This window comes from Pelophylax lessonae, assembly GCF_965119305.1.
Source record: "Pelophylax lessonae genome assembly, contig: HAP1_SCAFFOLD_294, whole genome shotgun sequence".
NCBI lineage: Eukaryota > Metazoa > Chordata > Amphibia > Anura > Ranidae > Pelophylax > Pelophylax lessonae.
The window spans coordinates 205,175-224,388 of record NW_028120050.1 but is presented as its reverse complement, the minus strand read 5'-3'; positions in this window follow the sequence as shown (position 1 = coordinate 224,388).

The following is a 19,214-nucleotide window of genomic DNA, read 5'->3' as shown; positions in this document are numbered from 1 at the left end:
TGCTGTAATATGCAGCCCTAGGCCTGTAACATTGATCCCAGTCAGAGTCTGTATCTTGGGGTGACATGGACCTGAGTCCAAAGCAACACTACTCCCATTGTCCCCCAGCATATACCCCCACACAGAGGTGCACTCCCCTACAAGCCAGGGCCCATAGTCCGTGGGCAGGAGGCTGGCCTCCACACTCCTCCAGTAGCCCGTGGCGAACGTCCCAGCAAATGGGCGTTCGTCACATCCTCCAATTAGACGTGTCCTTCTACCAGATGTGTCCTCCATTCAGATGTGTCCTTCTACCAGATGTGTCCTCCTATTAGATGTATTCCCCGATCAAATGCGTCCTCCTACCAAATGCCTACCTAGATCTAATTAGATGTGTTCTCCAATCAGATTTGTCCACCTACCAGATGAGTCCTCCAATCAGATGTATCCTACAGTCTAATGCATCCTCCTATACTGCCATCCGATCTTCCACCACACACCCTCCTCCATACCTCCATCACGTCTCCCACCATACACCGTCCTCCATACCTCCATCACGTCTCCCACCATACACCGTCCTTCATACCTCCATCCCATCCCCCACCATACACCGTCCTCCATACCTCCATCACATCCTCCACCACACACCGTCCTCCATACCTCCATCACATCCCCCACCACACACCGTCCTCCATACCTCCATCACATCCCCCACCATACACCGTCCTTCATACCTCCATCCCATCCCCCCACCATACACCGTCCTCCATACCTTCATCACATCCCCTACCACACACCGTCCTTCGTACCTCCATCACATCCTCCACCGTACACTGTCCTCCATACTTCCTTCACATGCTCCACCACACACCGTCCTCCATACCTCCATCACGTCTCCCACCATACACCGACCTTCATCTCATCCTCCACCATATACCATCCTCCATCACATCCTCCACCATACACCGTCCTCCATCACATCCTCCACATACACCGTCCTCCATCACATCCTCCACATACACCGTCCTCCATCACATCCTCCACCATACATCATCCTTCATACCTCTATCACATCCTCCACCATAGGCCATCCTCCATATCTTCATCACATCATCCACAATACACCGTCCTCCATACCTCCATCACATCATCCACCATACATTGTCCTCCATACCTCCATCACATCATCCACCATACATTGTCCTCCATACCCCCATCAGATACTCCACCATACACCGTCCTCCATACCCCCATCACATCCCCCACCATACATCGTCCTCCATACCTCCATCACATCCTCCACCATACACCGTCCTCCATCACATCCTCCACCATACATCATCCTTCATACCTCTATCACATCCTCCACCATACGCCATCCTCCATATCTTCATCGCATCATCCACCATACACCGTCCTCCATACCTCCATCACATCCCCCACCATACACCGTCCTTCATACCTCCATCACATCCCCCACCATACACCGTCCTCCATACCTCCATCACATCCTCCACCACACACCGTCCTCCATACCTCCATCACATCCCCCACCATACACCGTCCTTCATACCTCCATCCCATCCCCCCACCATACACCGTCCTCCATACCTTCATCACATCCCCTACCACACACCGTCCTCCATACCTCCATCACGTCTCCCACCATACACCGACCTTCATCTCATCCTCCACCATATACCATCCTCCATCACATCCTTCACCATACACCGTCCTCCATCACATCCTCCACCATTCACTATCCTCCATACCTCCATCACATCTCCCACTACACACCGTCCTCCATACCTCCATCAGATCTTTCACCGTCCTTCATACCGGTATTGTCTTCATGGGAAGGGAAATCTGATCCTGACACCCCCCCCCCCCCCCATGCAGTGATTAGTACGATGGACTTAAGGACTGTGAGGTCCTCACCATGTTTTAGGTATCATTCTCTGAGAAATGAATGTATTCACACAGAATCACTGGAAGGTCGTCTGTAACTGGACTGGGAACTGCACCGGAATATTTCAGTTTTTCCCCCAGAAGTCGTCATGGCCCATCCCTCTCCCGTCATGGGCCATCCCTCTCCCGTCATGGCCCATCCCACTCCCGTCATGGCCCATCCCACTCCCGTCATGGCCCATCCCACTCCCGTCATGGCCCATCCCTCTCCCGTCATGTACCATCCCTCTCTCGTCTTGACTCTTTTAGATACTAGAAGTCCAGAGACGGGTAACAAAAATGGTTAAAGGTTTGAGATATAAAATATTTCAGGAGAGTCTTCAGGAACTTCATGTGTCCAGTCTTGAGGAAAGAAGGTAAAGGATGAACATGACTAAAACCTTTATATACATCAAGGGGGTGAATAAGGTTCAGGAGGGCAGGAATTTCAGTATGAAGATAAGATGAAAAACACGGGGGGACATTATCTCCAGCTAGAGCACGGCGGGACATGACCTCCTACTAGAGCACGGGGGGACATGACCTCCTACTAGAGCACGGCGGGACATGACTTCCAACTAGAGCACGGGGGGGCATGACTTCCTACTAGAGCACGGGGGGGACATGACCTCCTACTAGAGCACTGGGGGGGACATGACTTCCTACTAGAGCACGGCGGGACATGACTTCCTACTAGAGCACGGGGGGACATGATCTCTGCCTGGAACATGGGGGGACATGATCTCCGACTGGAACATGGGGGGACATGATCTCTGCCTGGAACATGGGGGGACATGATCTCCGACTGGAACATGGGGGGACATGATCTCTGACTGGAACATGGGGGCACATGATCCCTAAATAGAACATGGGGACATGACCTTCAATTAGAGCAAAAAGGGGGGACATGACCTCCTACTAGAGCACGGGGGGGACATGACCTCCTACTAGAGCACTGGGGGGGACATGACTTCCTACTAGAGCACGGCGGGACATGACTTCCTACTAGAGCACGGGGGGACATGATCTCTGCCTGGAACATGGGGGGACATGATCTCCGACTGGAACATGGGGGGACATGATCTCTGACTGGAACATGGGGGCACATGATCCCTAAATAGAACATGGGGACATGACCTTCAATTAGAGCAAAAAGGGGGGACATGACCTCCTACTAGAGCACGGGGGGGACATGACCTCCTACTAGAGCACGGCGGGACATGACTTCCAACTAGAGCACGGCGGGACATGACTTCCAACTAGAGCACGGGGGGGCATGACTTCCTACTAGAGCACGGCGGGACATGACCTCCTACTAGAGCACGAGGGGACATGACCTCCTACTAGAGCACGGCGGGACATGACTTCCTACTAGAGCACGGCGGGACATGACCTCCTACTAGAGCATGGGGGGACATGACCTCCTACTAGAGCATGGGGGGACATGACCTCTGACTAGAGCACGGCGGGACATGATCTCTGCCTGGAACATGGGGGGACATGATCTCCGACTGGAACATGGGGGGACATGATCTCTGACTGGAACATGGGGGCACATGATCCCTAAATAGAACATGGGGACATGACCTTCAATTAGAGCAAAAAGGGGGGACATGACCTCCTACTAGAGCACGGGGGGGACATGACCTCCTACTAGAGCACTGGGGGGGACATGACTTCCTACTAGAGCACGGCGGGACATGACTTCCTACTAGAGCACGGGGGGACATGATCTCTGCCTGGAACATGGGGGGACATGATCTCCGACTGGAACATGGGGGGACATGATCTCTGCCTGGAACATGGGGGGACATGATCTCCGACTGGAACATGGGGGGACATGATCTCTGACTGGAACATGGGGGCACATGATCCCTAAATAGAACATGGGGACATGACCTTCAATTAGAGCAAAAAGGGGGGACATGACCTCCTACTAGAGCACGGGGGGGACATGACCTCCTACTAGAGCACGGCGGGACATGACTTCCAACTAGAGCACGGCGGGACATGACTTCCAACTAGAGCACGGGGGGGCATGACTTCCTACTAGAGCACGGCGGGACATGACCTCCTACTAGAGCACGAGGGGACATGACCTCCTACTAGAGCACGGCGGGACATGACTTCCTACTAGAGCACGGCGGGACATGACCTCCTACTAGAGCATAGGGGGACATGACCTCCTACTAGAGCATGGGGGGACATGACCTCTGACTAGAGCACGGCGGGACATGATCTCTGCCTGGAACATGGGGGGACATGATCTCCGACTGGAACATGGGGGGACATGATCTCTGACTGGAACATGGGGGCACATGATCCCTAAATAGAACATGGGGACATGACCTTCAATTAGAGCAAAAAGGGGGGACATGACCTCCTACTAGAGCACGGGGGGGACATGACCTCCTACTAGAGCACTGGGGGGGACATGACTTCCTACTAGAGCACGGCGGGACATGACTTCCTACTAGAGCACGGGGGGACATGATCTCTGCCTGGAACATGGGGGGACATGATCTCCGACTGGAACATGGGGGGACATGATCTCTGCCTGGAACATGGGGGGACATGATCTCCGACTGGAACATGGGGGGACATGATCTCTGACTGGAACATGGGGGCACATGATCCCTAAATAGAACATGGGGACATGACCTTCAATTAGAGCAAAAAGGGGGGACATGACCTCCTACTAGAGCACGGGGGGGACATGACCTCCTACTAGAGCACGGCGGGACATGACTTCCAACTAGAGCACGGCGGGACATGACTTCCAACTAGAGCACGGGGGGGCATGACTTCCTACTAGAGCACGGCGGGACATGACCTCCTACTAGAGCACGAGGGGACATGACCTCCTACTAGAGCACGGCGGGACATGACTTCCTACTAGAGCACGGCGGGACATGACCTCCTACTAGAGCATGGGGGGACATGACCTCCTACTAGAGCATGGGGGGACATGACCTCTGACTAGAGCACGGCGGGACATGATCTCTGCCTGGAACATGGGGGGACATGATCTCCGACTGGAACATGGGGGGACATGATCTCTGACTGGAACATGGGGGCACATGATCCCTAAATAGAACATGGGGACATGACCTTCAATTAGAGCAAAAAGGGGGGACATGACCTCCTACTAGAGCACGGGGGGGACATGACCTCCTACTAGAGCACTGGGGGGGACATGACTTCCTACTAGAGCACGGCGGGACATGACTTCCTACTAGAGCACGGGGGGGCATGACCTCCTACTAGAGCACGGCGGGACATGACTTCCAACTAGAGCACGGCGGGACATGACTTCCAACTAGAGCACGGGGGGGCATGACTTCCTACTAGAGCACGGCGGGACATGACCTCCTACTAGAGCACGGCGGGACATGACCTCCTACTAGAGCATGGGGGGACATGACCTCCTACTAGAGCACGGCGGGACATGACCTCCTACTAGAGCATGGGGGGACATGACCTTCTACTAGAGCACGGGGGGACATGACCTCTGACTAGAGCACGGCGGGACATGACCTCCTACTAGAGCATGGGGGGACATGACCTCTGACTAGAGCACGGCGGGACATGATCTCTGCCTGGAACATGGGGGGACATGATCTCCGACTGGAACATGGGGGGACATGATCTCTGACTGGAACATGGGGGCACATGATCCCTAAATAGAACATGGGGACATGACCTTCAATTAGAGCAAAAAGGGGGGACATGACTTCCTACTAGAGCACGGCGGGACATGACTTCCTACTAGAGCACGGCGGGACATGACTTCCAACTAGAGCACGGGGGGGCATGACTTCCTACTAGAGCACGGGGGGGCATGACTTCCTACTAGAGCACGGCGGGACATGACTTCCTACTAGAGCATGGGGGGACATGACCTCCTACTAGAGCACGGCGGGACATGACCTCCTACTAGAGCATGGGGGGACATGACCTTCTACTAGAGCATGGGGGGACATGACCTTCTACTAGAGCACGGCGGGACATGACCTCCTACTAGAGCATGGGGGGACATGACCTTCTACTAGAGCACGGGGGGACATGACCTCCTACTAGAGCATGGGGGGACATGACCTCTGACTAGAGCACGGCGGGACATGATCTCTGCCTGGAACATGGGGGGACATGATCTCCGACTGGAACATGGGGGGACATGATCTCTGACTGGAACATGGGGGCACATGATCCCTAAATAGAACATGGGGACATGACCTTCAATTAGAGCAAAAAGGGGGGACATGACCTCCTACTAGAGCACGGGGGGGACATGACCTCCTACTAGAGCACTGGGGGGGACATGACTTTCTACTAGAGCACGGCGGGACATGACTTCCTACTAGAGCACGGGGGGACATGATCTCTGCCTGGAACATGGGGGGACATGATCTCCGACTGGAACATGGGGGGACATGATCTCTGCCTGGAACATGGGGGGACATGATCTCCGACTGGAACATGGGGGGACATGATCTCTGACTGGAACATGGGGGCACATGATCCCTAAATAGAACATGGGGACATGACCTTCAATTAGAGCAAAAAGGGGGGACATGACCTCCTACTAGAGCACGGGGGGGACATGACCTCCTACTAGAGCACGGCGGGACATGACTTCCAACTAGAGCACGGCGGGACATGACTTCCAACTAGAGCACGGGGGGGCATGACTTCCTACTAGAGCACGGCGGGACATGACCTCCTACTAGAGCACGAGGGGACATGACCTCCTACTAGAGCACGGCGGGACATGACTTCCTACTAGAGCACGGCGGGACATGACCTCCTACTAGAGCATGGGGGGACATGACCTCCTACTAGAGCATGGGGGGGACATGACCTCTGACTAGAGCACGGCGGGACATGATCTCTGCCTGGAACATGGGGGGACATGATCTCCGACTGGAACATGGGGGGACATGATCTCTGACTGGAACATGGGGGCACATGATCCCTAAATAGAACATGGGGACATGACCTTCAATTAGAGCAAAAAGGGGGGACATGACCTCCTACTAGAGCACGGGGGGGACATGACCTCCTACTAGAGCACTGGGGGGGACATGACTTCCTACTAGAGCACGGCGGGACATGACTTCCTACTAGAGCACGGGGGGACATGATCTCTGCCTGGAACATGGGGGGACATGATCTCCGACTGGAACATGGGGGGACATGATCTCTGCCTGGAACATGGGGGGACATGATCTCCGACTGGAACATGGGGGGACATGATCTCTGACTGGAACATGGGGGCACATGATCCCTAAATAGAACATGGGGACATGACCTTCAATTAGAGCAAAAAGGGGGGACATGACCTCCTACTAGAGCACGGGGGGGACATGACCTCCTACTAGAGCACGGCGGGACATGACTTCCAACTAGAGCACGGCGGGACATGACTTCCAACTAGAGCACGGGGGGGCATGACTTCCTACTAGAGCACGGCGGGACATGACCTCCTACTAGAGCACGAGGGGACATGACCTCCTACTAGAGCACGGCGGGACATGACTTCCTACTAGAGCACGGCGGGACATGACCTCCTACTAGAGCATGGGGGGACATGACCTCCTACTAGAGCATGGGGGGACATGACCTCTGACTAGAGCACGGCGGGACATGATCTCTGCCTGGAACATGGGGGGACATGATCTCCGACTGGAACATGGGGGGACATGATCTCTGACTGGAACATGGGGGCACATGATCCCTAAATAGAACATGGGGACATGACCTTCAATTAGAGCAAAAAGGGGGGACATGACCTCCTACTAGAGCACGGGGGGGACATGACCTCCTACTAGAGCACTGGGGGGGACATGACTTCCTACTAGAGCACGGCGGGACATGACTTCCTACTAGAGCACGGGGGGGCATGACCTCCTACTAGAGCACGGCGGGACATGACTTCCAACTAGAGCACGGCGGGACATGACTTCCAACTAGAGCACGGGGGGGCATGACTTCCTACTAGAGCACGGCGGGACATGACCTCCTACTAGAGCACGGCGGGACATGACCTCCTACTAGAGCATGGGGGGACATGACCTCCTACTAGAGCACGGCGGGACATGACCTCCTACTAGAGCATGGGGGGACATGACCTTCTACTAGAGCACGGGGGGACATGACCTCTGACTAGAGCACGGCGGGACATGACCTCCTACTAGAGCATGGGGGGACATGACCTCTGACTAGAGCACGGCGGGACATGATCTCTGCCTGGAACATGGGGGGACATGATCTCCGACTGGAACATGGGGGGACATGATCTCTGACTGGAACATGGGGGCACATGATCCCTAAATAGAACATGGGGACATGACCTTCAATTAGAGCAAAAAGGGGGGACATGACTTCCTACTAGAGCACGGCGGGACATGACTTCCTACTAGAGCACGGCGGGACATGACTTCCAACTAGAGCACGGGGGGGCATGACTTCCTACTAGAGCACGGGGGGGCATGACTTCCTACTAGAGCACGGCGGGACATGACTTCCTACTAGAGCATGGGGGGACATGACCTCCTACTAGAGCACGGCGGGACATGACCTCCTACTAGAGCATGGGGGGACATGACCTTCTACTAGAGCACGGCGGGACATGACCTCCTACTAGAGCATGGGGGGACATGACCTTCTACTAGAGCACGGGGGGACATGACCTCCTACTAGAGCATGGGGGGACATGACCTCTGACTAGAGCACGGCGGGACATGATCTCTGCCTGGAACATGGGGGGACATGATCTCCGACTGGAACATGGGGGGACATGATCTCTGACTGGATCATGGGGGCACATGATCCCTAAATAGAACATGGGGACATGACCTTCAATTAGAGCAAAAAGGGGGGACATGACCTCCTACTAGAGCACGGGGGGGACATGACCTCCTACTAGAGCACTGGGGGGGACATGACTTCCTACTAGAGCACGGCGGGACATGACTTCCTACTAGAGCACGGGGGGGCATGACCTCCTACTAGAGCACGGCGGGACATGACCTTCTACTAGAGCACGAGGGGACATGACTTCCTACTAGAGCACGGCGGGACATGACCTCCTACTAGAGCATGGGGGGACATGACCTCCTACTAGAGCATGGGGGGACATGACCTCCTACTAGAGCACGAGGGGACATGACCTCCTACTAGAGCACGGGGGGGCATGACCTCCTACTAGAGCACGGGGGGACATGACTTCCTACTAGAGCACGGCGGGACATGACTTCCTACTAGAGCACGGGGGGGCATTACCTCCTACTAGAGCACGGCGGGACATGACCTTCTACTAGAGCACGAGGGGACATGACCTTCTACTAGAGCACGGCGGGACATGACTTCCTACTAGAGCACGAGGGGACATGACTTCCTACTAGAGCACGGGGGGGCATGACCTCCTACTAGAGCACGGCGGGACATGACCTTCTACTAGAGCACGAGGGGACATGACTTCCTACTAGAGCACGGCGGGACATGACTTCCTACTAGAGCACGGGGGGGCATGACCTCCTACTAGAGCACGGCGGGACATGACCTTCTACTAGAGCACGAGGGGACATGACTTCCTACTAGAGCACGGCGGGACATGACCTCCTACTAGAGCATGGGGGGACATGACCTCCTACTAGAGCATGGGGGGACATGACCTCCTACTAGAGCACGAGGGGACATGACCTCCTACTAGAGCACGGGGGGGCATGACCTCCTACTAGAGCACGGGGGGACATGACTTCCTACTAGAGCACGGCGGGACATGACTTCCTACTAGAGCACGGGGGGGCATTACCTCCTACTAGAGCACGGCGGGACATGACCTTCTACTAGAGCACGAGGGGACATGACCTTCTACTAGAGCACGGCGGGACATGACTTCCTACTAGAGCACGAGGGGACATGACCTCCTACTAGAGCATGGGGGGACATGACCTCCTACTAGAGCACGAGGGGACATGACCTCCTACTAGAGCACGGGGGGACATGACCTCCTACTAGAGCACGAGGGGACATGACCTCCTACTAGAGCATGGGGGGACATGACCTCCTACTAGAGCACGAGGGGACATGACCTCCTACTAGAACACGGGGGGACATGACCTTCTACTAGAGCACGACGGGACATGACTTCCTACTAGAGCATGGCGGGACATGACCTTCTACTAGAGCACGACAGGACATGACTTCCTACTAGAGCATGGGGGGACATGACCTCCTACTAGAGCACGGCGGGACATGACCTCCTACTAGAGCACGGCGGGACATGACCTCCTACTAGAGCACGGGGGGACATGACTTCCTACTTGAGCACGGCGGGACATGACTTCCTACTAGAGCACGGCGGGACATGACTTCCTACTAGAGCACGGGGGGGACATGACCTCCTACTAGAGCACTGGGGGGGACATGACCTCCTACTAGAGCACGGCGGGACATGACTTCCTACTAGAGCACGGCGGGACATGACTTCCTACTAGAGCACGGGGGGGCATGACCTCCTACTAGAGCACGGGGGGGACATGACCTCCTACTAGAGCACTGGGGGGGACATGACCTCCTACTAGAGCACGGGGGGGACATGACCTCCTACTAGAGCACGGGGGGGACATGACCTCCTACTAGAGCACTGGGGGGGACATGACTTCCTACTAGAGCACGGCGGGACATGACTTCCTACTAGAGCACGGGGGTTGACATGACCTCCTACTAGAGCACTGGGGGGGACATGACTTCCTACTAGAGCACGGCGGGACATGACTTCCTACTAGAGCACGGCGGGACATGACTTCCTACTAGAGCACGGGGGTTGACATGACCTCCTACTAGAGCACTGGGGGGGACATGACTTCCTACTAGAGCACGGTGGGACATGACTTCCTACTAGAGCACGGGGGGCATGACCTCCTACTAGAGCACGGCGGGACATGACTTCCTACTAGAGCACGAGGGGACATGACTTCCTACTAGAGCACGGCGGGACATGACCTCCTACTAGAGCATGGGGGGACATGACCTTCTACTAGAGCACGGGGGGACATGACCTCCTACTAGAGCACGGGGGGACATGACCTCTGACTAGAGCATGGGGGGACATGACCTTCTACTAGAGCATGGGGGGACATGACCTCTGACTAGAGCACGGCGGGACATGACCTCCTACTAGAGCATGGGGGGACATGACCTCTGACTAGAGCACGGCGGGACATGATCTCTGCCTGGAACATGGGGGGACATGATCTCGGCCTGGAACATGGGGGGACATGATCTCCGACTGGAACATGGGGGGACATGATCTCTGACTGGAACATGGGGGCACATGATCCCTAAATAGAACATGGGGACATGACCTTCAATTAGAGCAAAAAGGGGGGACATGACATCCAACAAGAGCTCGGGGGGGACATGATCTCGGCCTGGAACATGGGGGGACATGATCTCTGACTGGAACATGATCTCCGACTGGAACAATGGGGGGGGACAGGACATGATCCCTGACTAGAACACGGGGGAAATGACCTTCAATTAGAGCAGGAAGGGGGAACATGAAATCCAACTAGAGCATGGGGGGGATGTTATCTCTGCCTGGAACACAGGGACATGACCTCCAACTAGAGCACGGGGGGGAATGGTAACATGAGTGGAACATGGGAGGACATGATCTCCAACTAGAGCACGGGGGGGACATGATCACTGACTGGAACACGGGGGACATGACTTCCAACTAGAGCCCGGGGGGTGGGGGACACGACCGGAACATGAAGGGACATGATGTCCAACTAGAGCACAGGGGGACATGACCTCCACCTAGAAAATGTGGGAAGACATGACCTTAAACTAAAGCATGGAGGGACATAATCTCTGCCTAGAACACAGGGGGACCATGACCTCTGACAAAAACACAGGGGAACATGACCTCTGACAAGAACATGGGGGGAATGACCCCTAACTAGAGCACAGGGGTACATGACCCGTAATTGGAGCACAGGGGGACATGACCTCTGACTAGAACATGGGGGTACATGACCCCTAACTAGAGCACAGGGGGATATGATCACAGGGGGGGGGACACATGAAAGAAAAGTTACAAAATTACTCTTTTTACTGAAAGAGTAGTTGAGGGTTGGAACCGACTTCCAGCAGAGGTCGGAGGTCGGTCAGTCCGGGACAGACATGGATCTATACTCAGACAAAAACCTTAACAAAAAAATCTGTAAATTCAAAATAAATAATATGGCCGACTGGATGGAGCAGACGGTCTTTTTTCTGCCATTTACTCTTCTATGTTTCTATGGCCCATCCCTCTCCTGCCATGTAGTCTGACCGGTTTGGCTCCTCTCTCTCTCTCTTTGCACACCCAACCCCCCCCCCCCCCCCCCCCCAGGGTTGATATATTTTCTGAAGAAGACTGCGGCTGCCTCACCCAGGTTGGTCCAGTCATTGGTATGAGGGGCCTCACCTAGGTTGGTCCAGTCATTAGTATGAGGGGCCTCACCTAGGTTGGTCCAGTCATTAGTATGAGGGGCCTCACCTAGGTTGGTCCAGTCATTGGTATGAGGGGCCTCACCTAGGTTGGTCCAGTCATTAGTATGAGGGGCCTCACCTAGGTTGGTCCAGTCATTGGTATGAGGGTCCTCACCCATTTTGGTCCAGTCATTGGTATGAGGGTCCTCACCCAGGTTGGTCCAGTCATTGGTATGAGGGTCCTCACCCATTTTGGTCCAGTCATTGGTATGAGGGTCCTCACCCAGGTTGGTCCAGTCATTGGTATGAGGGTCCTCACCCAGGTTGGTCCAGTCATTGGTATGAGGGGCCTCACCCAGGTTGGTCCAGTCATTGGTATGAGGGTCCTCACCCAGGTTGGTCCAGTCATTGGTATGAGGGTCCTCACCCAGGTTGGTCCAGTCATTGGTATGAGGGGCCTTACCCAGGTTGGTCCAGTCATTGGTATGAGGGTCCTCACCCAGGTTGGTGCAGTCATTGGTATGAGGGTCCTCACCCAGGTTGGTCCAGTCATTGGTATGAGGGTCCTCACCCAGGTTGGTCCAGTCATTGGTATGAGGGGCCTCACCCAGGTTGGTCCAGTCATTGGTATGAGGGTCCTCGCCCAGGTTGGTCCAGTCATTGGTATGAGGGTCCTCACCCAGGTTGGTCCAGTCATTGGTATGAGGGGCCTCACCCAGGTTGGTCCAGTCATAGGTATGAGGTTCCTCACCCAGGTTGGTCCAGTCATTGGTATGAGGGGCCTCACCCAGGTTGGTGCAGTCATTGGTATGAGGGGCCTCACCCAGGTTGGTCCAGTCATTGGTATGAGGGTCCTCGCCCAGGTTGGTCCAGTCATTGGTATGAGGGGCCTCGCCCAGGTTGGTCCAGTCATTGGTATGAGGGGCCTCACCCAGGTTGGTCCAGTCATTGGTATGAGGGTCCTCACCCAGGTTGGTCCAGTCATTGGTATGAGGGGCCTCACCTAGGTTGGTCCAGTCATTGGTATGAGGGTCCTCACCCAGGTTGGTCCAGTCATTGGTATGAGGGGCCTCACCTAGGTTGGTCCAGTCATTGGTATGAGGGGCCTCACCCAGGTTGGTCCAGTCATTGGTATGAGGGTCCTCACCCAGGTTGGTCCAGTCATTGGTATGAGGGTCCTCACCCAGGTTGGTCCAGTCATTGGTATGAGGGGCCTCACCCAGGTTGGTGCAGTCATTGGTATGAGGGTCCTCACCCAGGTTGGTCCAGTCATTGGTATGAGGGGCCTCACCCAGGTTGGTCCAGTCATTGGTATGAGGGGCCTCACCCAGGTTGGTCCAGTCATTGGTATGAGGGTCCTCACCCAGGTTGGTCCAGTCATTGGTATGAGGGTCCTCACCCAGGTTGGTCCAGTCATTGGTATGAGGGTCCTCACCCAGGTTGGTCCAGTCATTGGTATGAGGGGCCTCACCCAGGTTGGTCCAGTCATTGGTATGAGGGTCCTCGCCCAGGTTGGTCCAGTCATTGGTATGAGGGTCCTCGCCCAGGTTGGTCCAGTCATTGGTATGAGGGTCCTCACCCAGGTTGGTCCAGTCATTGGTATGAGGGTCCTCACCCAGGTTGGTCCAGTCATTGGTATGAGGGGCCTTACCCAGGTTGGTCCAGTCATTGGTATGAGGGGCCTTACCCAGGTTGGTCCAGTCATTGGTATGAGGGTCCTCACCCAGGTTGGTCCAGTCATTGGTATGAGGGTCCTCACCCAGGTTGGTCCAGTCATTGGTATGAGAGGCCTCACCCAGGTTGGTCCAGTCATTGGTATGAGGGTCCTCACCCAGGTTGGTCCAGTCATTGGTATGAGGGTCCTCACCCAGGTTGGTCCAGTCATTGGTATGAGGGTCCTCACCCAGGTTGGTCCAGTCATTGGTATGAGGGGCCTTACCCAGGTTGGTCCAGTCATTGGTATGAGGGTCCTCACCCAGGTTGGTCCAGTCATTGGTATGAGAGGCCTCACCCAGGTTGGTCCAGTCATTGGTATGAGGGGCCTCACCCAGGTTGGTCCAGTCATTGGTATGAGGGTCCTCACCCAGGTTGGTCCAGTCATTGGTATGAGAGGCCTCACCCAGGTTGGTCCAGTCATTGGTATGAGGGGCCTCACCCAGGTTGGTCCAGTCATTGGTATGAGGGTCCTCGCCCAGGTTGGTCCAGTCATTGGTATGAGGGTCCTCACCCAGGTTGGTCCAGTCATTGGTATGAGGGTCCTCACCCAGGTTGGTCCAGTCATTGGTATGAGGGGCCTTACCCAGGTTGGTCCAGTCATTGGTATGAGGGTCCTCACCCAGGTTGGTCCAGTCATTGGTATGAGGGTCCTCACCCAGGTTGGTCCAGTCATTGGTATGAGGGTCCTCACCCAGGTTGGTCCAGTCATTGGTATGAGGGGCCTCACCCAGGTTGGTCCAGTCATTGGTATGAGGGACCTCACCCAGGTTGGTCCAGTCATTGGTATGAGGGTCCTCACCCAGGTTGGTCCAGTCATTGGTATGAGGGGCCTCACCTAGGTTGGTCCAGTCATTGGTATGAGGGACCTAACCTTTTACCTGACTCTAGAGATCCTAGAGTGGTGGTGGCCATTGTGTGTCCTCATTGATTTCCACACATCTCTGTAGGCTTCTTCATCGTGTATGGAGAGATCTGATTGGAGGAGACTCCGCCAGTCTGTGTTCAATCCCGGGATGGTAAGACCTGATAGGAGGAGACTCTGCCTGTCTGTGTACAGTCCCAGGATGACTACAGCCAATCCTAAAGTGTATATGAACCCTAAAACAGAAAAGTCACAGAAGGTAAAGTAACACACTTCCTGTCCAAGGGTGACAACACTCACTGTACAGTATCTATTGAGGAGCAGCGTTGTCACCATAAGGCAGGACTACAGAACACCACCCCCTCATCTCACATCTATCACATAGGGGGAAGTGTTCTGTAGTTCTTAGGGAGAGCTGGGAACAATGTAACTAATAACAGTCAGAACAGGGATTTATCAGCGGACTGACAGACAGATAGAACACTTCAGTAGTAAAATGAACGGACCAATCAGAGGAGATCAGATGTATATAAATCCCAATCATCCAGAGTGATATAAAGGAGTTCTAAATTCATCAATACATCTAACACAATCCCTTTAAGAGATGACTCCGCCCACCTGCAGGAAACAAGACCCAGAGAGAGATGACTCCACCCACCAACATGGGACACAAGGCCTAGAGAGAGATGGCTCCACCCACCAACAAGGGACACAAGGCCTAGAGAGAGATGGCTCCACCCACCAACAAGGGACACAAAGCCTAGAGAGAGATGGCTCCACCTACCTGCAGGAAACACAAGACCTAGAGAGAGATGGCTCCACCTACCTGCAGGAAACACAAGACCTAGAAAGAGTTGGCTCCGCCCACTTGTAGGAAACACAAGGCCTAGAGAGAGATGGGTTAGTTCACCTAGATGAAACCCCTACCAGCAGGAGAAACAAGACCTAGGGAGAGACGGCTCCACCTACTAGTAGGCAACACAAGACCTAGAGAGAGATGGCTCCACCTACCTGCAGGAGAACCAAGGCCTAGAGAGAGAGCTCCACCCACCTGCAGGAAACACAAGACCTAGAAAGAGTTGGCTCCACCTCGCTGTGGGAAACAAGAGGCCTAGAGAAAGATGGCTTCGTCCACCTAGAGCAGGGGTCTTCAAACTATGGCCCTCCAGATGTTCAGGAACTACAATTCCTATCATGCCTCTTCATGTCTGTGAATGTCAGAGTTTTACAATGCCTCATGGGATGTAGTAGTTCTGCTACAGCTGGAGGGCCTTAGTTTGAGGATCCCTGACCTGGAGGAAACACCTAGACCTAAAAAGAGATGGCTCCACCTACCTGCTGGAGAAACAAGACAGAGAGAGAGATGGCTCCACCTACCGGCAGGAGACACAAGACTGAGAGAGAGATGGCTCCACCTACTGGCAGGAGACACAAGACCTAGAGAGAGATGGCTCCACCTACTGGCAGGAGACACAAGACCTAGAGAGAGATGGCTCCACCTACCGGCAGGAGACACAAGACCGAGAGAGAGATGGCTCCACCTACCGGCAGGAGACACAAGACCGAGAGAGAGATGGCTCCACCTACTGGTAGGAGACACAAGACCTAGAGAGAGATGGCTCCACCTACTGGCAGGAGACACAAGACCTAGAGAGAGATGGCTCCACCTACCGGCAGGAGACACAAGACCGAGAGAGAGATGGCTCCACCTACCGGCAGGAGACACAAGACCGAGAGAGAGATGGCTCCACCTACTGGCAGGAGACACAAGACCTAGAGAGAGATGGCTCCACCTACCGGCAGGAGACACAAGACCGAGAGAGAGATGGCTCCACCTACCGGCAGGAGACACAAGACCGAGAGAGAGATGGCTCCACCTACTGGTAGGAGACACAAGACCTAGAGAGAGATGGCTCCACCTACTGGCAGGAGACACAAGACCTAGAGAGAGATGGCTCCACCTACCGGCAGGAGACACAAGACCGAGAGAGAGATGGCTCCACCTACCGGCAGGAGACACAAGACCGAGAGAGAGATGGCTCCACCTACTGGTAGGAGACACAAGACCTAGAGAGAGATGGCTCCACCTACCGGCAGGAGACACAAGACCTAGAGAGAGATGGCTCCACCTACTGGCAGGAGACACAAGACCTAGAGAGAGATGGCTCCACCTACCTGCAGGAGACACAAGACCGAGAGAGAGATGGCTCCACCTACCGGCAGGAGACACAAGACCGAGAGAGAGATGGCTCCACCTACCTGCAGGAGACACAAGGCCTAGAGAGAGATGGCTCCACCTACCTGCAGGAGACACAAGGCCTAGAGAGAGATGGCTCCACCTACTGGCAGGAGACACAAGACCTAGAGAGAGATGGCTCCACCTACCGGCAGGAGACACAAGACCGAGAGAGAGATGGCTCCACCTACCGGCAGGAGACACAAGACCTAGAGAGAGATGGCTCCACCTACCTGCAGGAGACACAAGACCTAGAGAGAGATGGCTCCACCTACCGGCAGGAGACACAAGACCTAGAGAGAGATGGCTCCACCTACCGGCAGGAGACACAAGACCTAGAGAGAGATGGCTCCACCTACCTGCAGGAGACACAAGGCCTAGAGAGAGATGGCTCCACCTACTGGCAGGAGACACAAGACCTAGAGAGAGATGGCTCCACCTACCGGCAGGAGACACAAGACCGAGAGAGAGATGGCTCCACCTACTGGTAGGAGACACAAGACCTAGAGAGAGATGGCTCCACCTACCGGCAGGAGACACAAGACCTAGAGAGAGATGGCTCCACCTACTGGCAGGAGACACAAGACCGAGAGAGAGATGGCTCCACCTACCGGCAGGAGACACAAGACCGAGAGAGAGATGGCTCCACCTACTGGCAGGAGACACAAGACCTAGAGAGAGATGGCTCCACCTACCGGCAGGAGACACAAGACCGAGAGAGAGATGGCTCCACCTACCTGCAGGAGACACAAGACCTAGAGAGAGATGGCTCCACCTACCGGCAGGAGACACAAGACCGAGAGAGAGATGGCTCCACCTACCGGCAGGAGACACAAGACCTAGAGAGAGATGGCTCCACCTACCGGCAGGAGACACAAGACTGAGAGAGAGATGGCTCCACCTACTGGCAGGAGACACAAGACCTAGAGAGAGATGGCTCCACCTACTGGCAGGAGACACAAGACCTAGAGAGAGATGGCTCCACCTACCGGCAGGAGACACAAGACCGAGAGAGAGATGGCTCCACCTACCTGCAGGAGACACAAGGCCTAGAGAGAGATGGCTCCACCTACCGGCAGGAGACACAAGACCTAGAGAGAGATGGCTCCACCTACCGGCAGGAGACACAAGACCGAGAGAGAGATGGCTCCACCTACCGGCAGGAGACACAAGACCTAGAGAGAGATGGCTCCACCTACCGGCAGGAGACACAAGACTGAGAGAGAGATGGCTCCACCTACTGGCAGGAGACACAAGACCTAGAGAGAGATGGCTCCACCTACCGGCAGGAGACACAAGACCGAGAGAGAGATGGCTCCACCTACCGGCAGGAGACACAAGACCTAGAGAGAGATGGCTCCACCTACCTGCAGGAGACACAAGACCGAGAGAGAGATGGCTCCACCTACCGGCAGGAGACACAAGACCGAGAGAGAGATGGCTCCACCTACTGGTAGGAGACACAAGACCTAGAGAGAGATGGCTCCACCTACCGGCAGGAGACACAAGACCTAGAGAGAGATGGCTCCACCTACCGGCAGGAGACACAAGACCGAGAGAGAGATGGCTCCACCTACTGGTAGGAGACACAAGACCTAGAGAGAGATGGCTCCACCTACCGGCAGGAGACACAAGACCTAGAGAGAGATGGCTCCACCTACTGGCAGGAGACACGAGACCTAGAGAGAGATGGCTCCACCTACCTGCAGGAGACACAAGACCGAGAGAGAGATGGCTCCACCTACCTGCAGGAGACACAAGACCTAGAGAGAGATGGCTCCACCTACTGGCAGGAGACACAAGACCTAGAGAGAGATGGCTCCACCTACCGGCAGGAGACACAAGACCTAGAGAGAGATGGCTCCACCTACTGGCAGGAGACACAAGACCTAGAGAGAGATGGCTCCACCTACCTGCAGGAGACACAAGACCTAGAGAGAGATGGCTCCACCTACCTGCAGGAGACACAAGACCGAGAGAGAGATGGCT